We start from the raw sequence: 9629 nt of genomic DNA, 5'->3' as shown, positions 1-9629 counted from the left end.
GTGAATTTGGTGCCCTTACCGCATATTGAGGTCAAATACGGTTTGTGATCCTGTTTTGCGATTCTGGTATAGTGTCTTGCATTTTTGACCTTGTTACATTCAAAATTGGACAAAGTTTCCTTCTTCAACATTGTATCCCCTTAAGTCCTGGATATTCCTGTAAATATTCAGGTTAAACGGATTAGTATATCCTGAGCTATAAACGAAATACTCAGACCTGTTTTGACTGTCAAATTCTGTTACGTTTTTTGGAAAGTTTATGACTGGAACTTTGGCTTCACATTTGACTGGGTTACAAGCTGTTTGGGCTTGTGACCAAAACACCAAACTTATAGCCCTATATCAGAGCTTTCTAACACCCTTGGAATTTCATGAATGGGATTTATAAAACCTGAGATACAGCCCAGCAAAGAAGGCTTGCCCGTGAAAATGACCATTTTCTGGTCAGATCTGTTTTGGTCCTGATGACCAATTTCCGTTCCGGATTTGGATTTCTGACCTTCATGAAAGTTGTTCCATTTGGAATGAACCATCTAACTACCAATTTTCAGCTCTTTTGACCATGTGTAGCATAGAAAACAGTTTGCACTCAAAACTGACCATTTGTGCATTGGCCAGATTTCGTAAGTGATTGTGATTGATTCATTTGGGACTGAAACCTCCAGATTCAGTTCTGGATGTCTTCATAATAGTTGTTGTTCATCCTTTAAGCTTTGATATGGCATCTCATACGCCTTAATCCGATATTCATAGCTCAACTTATGAGTAAACTAGAAATGAGTGTCAAATCTGCCGTTTCCGCTAACGGCTGTTTCCGTTTCCGTTCGTCATATTTACGTGCGCGCGTGTCGTTTTGCCATTTTGCTTGTTTTAGGCACGATAGTAGCCGTTTGTGATATTATGTAACACAATCTTCTATTTCAGACAGTGGTGAGCTGGGCGGAACTGTGGGGCCCACTACTAGCTGTTCATTTCGATCCGACTTCGTACTTTTGTTATTTCAGTTTCTGTGTAAGTATTCAAGCCAGTTTGGTGTGTTTTCTTTGCTATGTGTTTGAGATATGTGAAAAGGGTACTTAGGCGAGGGTGTACTTTATCACACTCGACCTAAACCCTAATTTGAATGTATAATTGTACTTGGCATATGTATATGAACCTTTTGGAACCAAAACCCTTGAGCTTGTGGCTCGGGGCGACTTTCGAGTAAAGTTTATGAAGTTTGCAAAGTTTGTGAGTTCGTGGGCCCGATCTAAAACCTGTTTGGACTATTCGAGCCGGTTAGGGCTTGGTCGAAGTCAGTCCAACTTAGTCTGAGGTCACCAAGTTTGTAGGTTCATGTTATGAACCAATTTTGTGAATCCGGTTCATCGAGAAGGTGACCAAGTTTGTGACCCGAGCTTGTGACTCAAACTCAAGTTTGTGATTTCGTTCGCCCTGGCAAGTTTGTGAGGTGACTGGCCAGTGAGGGTGATAAGGTGTCGGTGGGTGTACAAGTGAAGTTCTACAGACCATTGAGTGTGGTCGACGGAGTGTCGGCAGGAGATCACGCATGACATATGAATTGGCTTTGGAGCCACCTGTATTCTTATTATGTGATGTTACTTTTCTGCTTTTGCTTTACTCTTACTGTGTAACTGTTGTTACGTGAAATTTACGCTTTCGCCCTGCTTACTTACTAAGCATATAGCTTACCCCTTTCCTTTTGTTTTCCTTAGCAGGGGCCGACGCGGGAACTTTTGGCTCGTATACTAGTATAGTTAGATTGGCTTGTAATAGTTGAACAGTTAGGATGTTTGTTTTTGTTTTGATGGTTTGTATAAGGACCCTTCTTAGGGTCTATCTTCTGTTGGTTGTGGTTATAGTGTATTAGAGTGGTTTGACTCGAGACTTTTGAAGATGTAAATATAACTTTTGGGATTGTATATATTGTATATAGTGCTCTTTCGATCTATCTCGTTTTATTGCTTTAAGTTTTGAGTCCTGGCGCGAGCTGTGGCGACCCCACTTCCCCCTAAGGCGAACCAGAGGGTTGGCGGGCCGTCTGCCCAGCTCTCGCCAGGACTCACACAAGCAACTAGCAAAAGTCCTTCCGAAGTATAACCTAATCTATTACAACATCGTTTCCCTCCAAATAGGCCGGTTTCTAGAATCACATTAACTTCAGAGATAACAGTGCCTTAAGATAGCCAACGTCGATTCTTAAAATACCTTCCCGATTACAACCCTAGAAACAAAACATATAATTCAAATACATCCTTATAAGCCAAGTAACAAATTTCATACAAGCCACATACAAATTCAAGGGTTACACTTTTCCAGCTTCAAGTGGTAACCCGAAACAAAAGCTACATTGTTTAATTCAAACTACATGCTTAAAGTACAAGTAGATCTCAAGTCTTCCTCAGTTGTCAGAACCTGTAAAAGAAAACCACAACGTGGGATGAGCTACACAGCCCAGTGAGGTTCCAAGACGCTCTAACAGTTCAAAATAGGTCAAGTAAGTTGTGCATATCATATGCATGATTCGAGGTTACACAATGGCATGTTACCATGAGGTGATAATCATTACACGGATAATTGCTACTTTGAAAACACATGTAGAACTAGTACTTTTGGAATGAATGGCCATATAAACATATTTTCATAAATTTTCAGTCAAACAAATAGTGGCTCGTCCGACTAGAAGAACATTACAAGGATTGCTTCATCTCAGAGGTTAATGCTCATGAGGAGTCTTACCCGAGAATGCCAACTAGGAGAGCAATAACATTATAATAGCAAAGCAACCACAAAAGGATACGGTGTTCCAGTGGAAATTTGTCGGTCATCTGCACCTTATAACTCCCGGATCCCCACGGTTGACTGGCCATCACCTTATCCCTCCAGTGGTAATACTCGAGTATACCGAAACGGTTGTCCAGGGTTCCAACCTACCCGACCGAGCCCAGTCCTGGCTCGAGTAGGTCAGTAACCGAGGCGGGGCCCAAGTTCAGCTTATAGCTTACAACATGCACAGGTAACAAAGTAATTCGACAAAAGTAAAATTCATCATTTGAATAGGTCGAGGGAGGTAAAGTACACACTCGCCTAACAATGATGGACAACTTCATATGAGCATATAATTTATGATAATCAAGAAATCAGTAACCACATATATTAGAAAACGGTAAGTAAACACGGTAAACGGTAAACGATAAACGGTAAACGGTAAACGGTGGTAATTACAGTTAATTGGTAGACATATGTCATTTTAATAGGCCGCCATTGGCCGTTTTGCACTTTTACCACGTAGGAGTCGAGGAGATTCACCCCAACGACGCAACCACATTTAGATTCACAGATTCATTAGTTATGGTAGTCGATTCACGAGTCGAGGGATTCACCCAACGACGCAACCACATTTAGATTCACAGATTCATTAGAAAATATTTCACACACTTCACCACTCGAACGGCTAGTGTGATAAAGTACACACTGCGCACTTCGATGGATCGGAACTCATTTTCCAAATTGTCACATAACGAGTTACAAGAGCACTTTAACCGAATAAGCATAAAATAAGTAGGCTAAGCACATATTGAGTTTACAAGATTATTTGATAGGGTTAATCATTTAACCAATTCATGTCGATATGCAATGCATATATATATTTCTTAAATAGGCACGAGTATGGTAAATACTTAACGATCATGAAATGAGCATGTCCCAGACTTACTCAATTACGTATTCCTATATGGAACACCCACCTAGTCAAACAAGGGCAATAGGTTCAATTTGAAGTTCAAGCGTCCTCTGTCGGATCCTCTTAAAGGTCCTCGCGTGCGCCTGAACGAATAATAATAGTCTATCATTTACAATTCCTACTATTGTTGAAAATCGTGTCATAGTACAAATTTAGGAAAAATCTCGTGAACAAGTCTTAATTATCCTAAATCTAAATTCTCAAGCGGGGTTTCAAGGTACAAGAGAAATTAAGTCTACATCATGAAATTCAAGGATAAGACATTTGAATATTATCGAAGGAATAAGGAGTACTTGAAAAACTCAATTTCCTTGGAATACGGAAAATTTCAGTTTTGATGCAATACTTTGAAAAATCGTAGCTCACCTTTTACATGTCAAAGATTGAAAAACTTGCTACCATTGGAAACTTCCTTCAAAATGCTAAAAGTTCCTAGAATACACTTTTTCATGATTCTAAATGGAAGATAGTCAAAATGGGCTCAAAGTTACTGTTTTGGTTCATAAGGCAGATTTAAGTTAGTTTTTGGCCAACTTTGGAAATTCGGAAAAATTCACTTGTTTGGAAATAGCTTTTGAAATTTGCAACTCTATTAGTGTTGTAATTCAAGAGTATAACAAAACAAACGGAATGAGGAACGGAGTTTTGAGCACCAAGATACGGTAGCTCAAAGTTACTAAAATTTTCTTGTTAAACAAGGGTTTTCCAAAATCAAGTCTCGAACTTTGGTAATTTATTTGACCCATGAATCGGTCTCGGAATAACACCATAATTAGCAGTATAATACTAACATATAAGGGTTGTTCCTCTACCAAATTTCATGGAAAAATAACTTCGGAAAGGTGGTCAATCAAACACCTAAAATTTCGCAAATACTAAGACAAAACTGCCTTGAATCTTTTGTTTTTCCATTTCAGACATTTGGTCAAAGAAAATTCCTCCAAACCTGGTTCATTTGTTTAGGCAAAACTTAAAGAACGTTCATGGTGCATTTGGTAAGTGTTTAGCATCAAAATATTCAGTTAGCAAGTCTTTGCCAAACCTTGCATCAAATCTGTCTAAAAAAATCAGGGTTTTCAAGGACAGAGCAGGTTTCATATTTTGATCACAGATCACTCAAATTAGCTTGGAATTTGGCATGGTTTAAGGTGTTGGAAAACACCTTCATAGAGCTATAATTTCACAGAAGAAATCATTTCGAAATTCGGCACACAACCAGCTCGAATTCGAGTCACAAGTTACAGCCTCAGCATTTTGTTCTTGTAAAGCAGAGAAACAGAACAGCCGACTTAAAATAGTTGGTTTGGCTCACATACATGGAACCAGAATGTGAATTTTATATCGTCGGAAAGGTTGGAATATCTAGTTTCAAATGCCACTGACGGCACTCGATTTCGACATCGGAGTTCAAAATTATGGCCGAAATACGAAAGCTGGTCAGAGCATTTCGGAAATAGTTCCAGATTTACTAGCTTTGTTAAATCGATTTATTTGACCAACCAAACCTCGATATTTTTCAATGAAACTTTGTACACCATATATTCAACATATCAACATGATATACAAGTCATGAAACTCTCAAAATTTTGCAAAAAGGGTTGCGATTAAAACAGGGCAAATCTGAACATTTTTGAACGATGCATCTTTTGGAGTCTAGACTAGCTAGGTATCATTAATCTACCTATTTAAACACTAAACTAGCATTATATCCATCATCAATCCAAGGGTGGGAGTTCATAGAGCCCACCATCAAAATTTTCCGACATGAAATAAAACAAATAACATGTAATTTTGGCAAATAATTCCACCACAATAAATCTGTCATCGGCTAAACAGAATTTCCAGTAGCTAATTGGTCATAAAACCAACTTTTTACTCGGCTAATACATGATATTAAGTACTCAAATCCGACAAGCAAATACTTGACTAGCTAATCAGATCATCCAAGTCATTGTGGGAATTCATAGAGCCCACTCACCAAGTTTCCATTAAAACTCAAAAGAGCCACCATCGGCTAAGCTGGAAAAATTGCAGCAAATAGATAGTTTGGTATACGAACCTTTCCCTAACAAAATTCATTACTTTGTTCACTCAAACTCAGCATGCATACGGTGATTATTGTGTTATGAGTATATTGAACTACAATACGAAATTTGCAGCCAAGATTTGAAGAGAAAAACTGGAAATTCTCTCTTTCCCTCTCTCGGCCAACTCAACAGATTTCCAGCAATTAGATTGGTCATAAATCCAACTTTTCCTTTGGTTAATTCATGGTATTAGGTGCTAAAATTTAACATGCAAATACTTAACTGGCTAATCAATATTTCTAGTTCAAAATCGGATTCAAACAACAGCCATAACCATCCAAGAAAACCAGAAATTCTGTTTGCTACCTTCGGATGAGCTTGCATGCGGCCAGATTGTTTTTCATTCTTATTTTTCTAGCATAACCGATCCAAGGGGCTGCATGCAGAGCTTAATTACCTTGATCTTAATTAGTTAAACGCATCTATCAGCTCACACTACTACAAAGAGACAGAATTAAATCTACATTTCCCAAATCAGTTCCTCGGCAGAAATGTTTTGCCCAACAGAATTTTCTACTGCTTTGGGTTTCATCATCTGATTACACAAATTAACACATGCAAGGCCACGGCTGACTTAAAATACCTCTGATCATCCACAATTTTATTCCAGAAAATTTACCTCAAAGCAAGCTAAGCTCACACACGAAAATCTGAAAAATTTCTGCTCCCTCTCGGCTCTCACACACACTGGTTGGTCCTGTGCTCGGTTTGCAGCTGGAAATGGTGTTGTGGTCAAGATGGTTGCAACTGGGAAATGTTGGTCTGGAACGAACGAAGATGGTGATGATCAGCAGCTTCGCCGACTTCCACTTGCCCTCCCCTCTCTATCCTCTAGCTCGGACAGAACCAGAAATGGTTGCAGCTCGCGGCTTCTTCCCTCGATCGTGAAGTGCGACTCTCCCTCACTCTCTCCCTTTGTCGACAATGGTAAGGCAGAGTGAAATGTAGTTGTGGTTTGAAATGTGAAGTGGAAAAGAAATGAAGAGGGTGCCGTGGTTTAGGAGATGGTTGAGTATGGAAGTTGGTTTACGTATAGAATTGGTGAGGTTTTGATTGGTCAATTGGGGCGGTACTGAATTGGTGAGGTTGTGATTGGTCAATAGAAATGAGATGATGCAGAGAATGAAATGAATCTGTGGTCTTAAGCCGTGAAATAGATTGGACGTATGGTGGTGCCGTAGTTTGTGAGAGTGGTTTACGTGTGAAAATGGATTGCGTATCGAAATGGTTAATAGTAATTGTGATTTGATTTGTGTCAGACGTCTTGTTTGGTTTGCATGGAAAGGTAAGGGTATTTTAGTCTTTCACTTTGCTTCCTAATCTCAACTTAATTTCTGGCATCCGACTTAATTCTAAAAATTATCTCCAAGTGCAATTCAAACGCCTAACAATACCCTAATATACCTAAACCATTTTTTTATCGAGCAATTATCGATTAAACGTGAATATTAAGGTTCCTAGAAACTCTTATATTATTTAGCGATTAAATTAGTTATAAGTATTTCCAATTATTATTTCTCAAGAATTAGCGTTAGCCTAACGCGAAATTTATCGATTTAGTGATATAAAGGCAAGTGAAATAATTATTTAATCCAATGGTGTCAATTTGCACGTATAAATTATTTTTACTCACTTATTTGAAAACAAAGAAAGATAAGGATATATTTATTGAATTTTTAGACATTAAGTATGTGTAGTATATTAGAATCATATTTATCTAAAATTCATTGGTTTTCATTTTAACGCGGAAATTCTTATTAACATTTAATGTTAGCAACTAATTGGAATTAATTATTGAAATTCAAGAAATTTTATATAATTAATCTACTCAGGTAGTATTAATTTTAACATAGAGAAGACTAAGTATTTTAGCATTTTGTGTTAAGGCGATAAATTATTCTAACTCCAAAGATTTTAATTTAGTCTAACAAAACCAAGAAATTTCATAACTTAGGAAAATTATTTCTCACATGAAAAGTGTTTTTACGAACTTATTTGGAAACAGGTGAAAGTAATGCTAGAAATTATTAAAGAATTAAAGAAAATGCAAATGAAATATGCACAGGTTTATATATATATTTTTGGGGTCCTCACAACCTACCCTCCTTAAAGAGAATTTCGTCCTCGAAATTCATACCTTCTGAAATCTCGGATAACCCTGAACCATGTGATGTGATCATGTCTTGTGTTCGTTCAGACGCCACTGGTCGGTTCCTCCTTCCATTGACTTGTCGAGGAACAGTTCCATTTCCCTGTTGAGTAGTGGTTTCTCGTGGATACCTCCTTGGACAGTCATGAACTTTATGGCTAGTACTCCCACATCCCATACACTTTCGTCCCTTTAGCCAACAGTTTTCTTCAGTGTGATTCGTCCTTCCACAATATCCACAAATTGGACGAGGTGTTGTGACCTGACTTGTTTGCGAGGTTTTCTTTGATCGTGTCTGTCCTACTGAAGTCTCTCGCGACATAGTTCCTTTTGGTTCCTTTATCCTGAGTGGTGCAGGAAGTAACAGTCCTACTCCATCCACTTCTTTTCTAACTTTGGGTGGTGGTCCATATTCTCCTAGTGTACTGTCAGATGCGTCTCTTTTCCTTGCTTGAAAAGCTCTCAGTTGAGATTTTGTGATTTCTACCCTTTGTGCTTTTTCGAGAGCGTCACTAAATGTTTCAACCTGTGCTACGGCAAGGGCATCTTGGATTTCCAAATCTAATCCTTGGATAAACCGTCTTATTCTCTTCCTTTCAGTAGCCATCAATTCTGGGGCATATGTAGATAACTTTGTAAAGCGTGTTTCATACTCAGCTATACTTAAAGTTCCTTGACGAAGTTTTATGAAATCATCTTCTCTCTTTTCTTGGACTAGTGGTGGAAGAAATTTTCCATTAAATTCTAGGACAAAGTTCATCCAAGTTCTCGGAGTTTGTTCCCTTTCCCACTTATTTCTAATAACGTTCCACCATGCTACAGCCGGTCCTTCAAGTTGGAACACAGCAAAGTTTACTTCTCTCTCCTCGAAATAATCTAGTGCATCAAATATATTTCTTATATTCTCCAACCAATTCTCAGCTATATCGGGGTTTGGACCCCCAGAAAATTTAGGAGGGAAAAACTTTTGAAATCTCTCTAAAGCCTTATCCTCTCCTATTTCTTGGTTTCCAAGTTGGTTCACTTGTCCAATTCCCTGGCCTTGTTGGGGTACCAATCGCTCTAATATGTCTGTCATGCGAGTCAAAACTAACCCAATTTGGCTTTCTACCCCAACCCTAGGTTCAGCGTTTCGGTTGGCGGTGGGTTCTTTATCTCCTCCTTGATTTTGAGGTCGTCTGGGTTGACGTCCACGTCGTCGTCTCCCAGCTTCCATTCTCACAACTAATCTATACAAATGTGTGCAAACGACTCACTAAACTAAAAATTATCTATGCACACGTATATTTAACAATTTTCAAAATGAGCAATAAAACTATATCCACAGATAACATTTTCACAAATAGCACATTAACAGTTAACATAGAATTTAAACTAGTCTCAATTAAGTTGCATACCATTACGAAATTAGAGCTAATCAAGTCATAATACAAGTTGAAATCGGAGGTCATTTATCCAAAGTTTAAAAATCTTTAACAAGCCAACCAATAACTAAAGTGCATTCATCTCCAAGAATAACCAACCTTGGGATTTCTAGTTAAAGCCTCAAGTACCATTTTCAAACTCAGGGAATATGTACAACTGACTCACTTAAGCGTCAAGTGGGAACCAAGTCAATTCGCACTAGGACTGGCCATCTCCAGATGCAAAT

At 38.3% G+C, this 9629-nt stretch overlaps 1 long non-coding RNA gene across 1 annotated transcript; it reads right to left on the bottom strand.

The window, feature by feature from the left end:
• Positions 1–2075: 2075 nt before the first annotated feature.
• On the bottom strand, positions 2076–6836 carry LOC113714338 (uncharacterized). Its single transcript, XR_003453682.2, has 3 exons — positions 6449–6836; positions 3747–3825; positions 2076–2415 (listed from the first exon to the last, which is right to left on the bottom strand). It is a non-coding gene; the product is annotated as an uncharacterized lncRNA (long non-coding RNA).
• Positions 6837–9629: the final 2793 nt, after the last annotated feature.

The sequence above is a fragment of the Coffea arabica genome, chromosome 5c (assembly GCF_036785885.1).
Source record: "Coffea arabica cultivar ET-39 chromosome 5c, Coffea Arabica ET-39 HiFi, whole genome shotgun sequence".
In the NCBI taxonomy this organism is placed as follows: Eukaryota; Viridiplantae; Streptophyta; class Magnoliopsida; order Gentianales; family Rubiaceae; genus Coffea; species Coffea arabica.
Note: the sequence above shows the minus strand (reverse complement) of the source record. Positions and strands in the feature narration are given on the sequence as shown.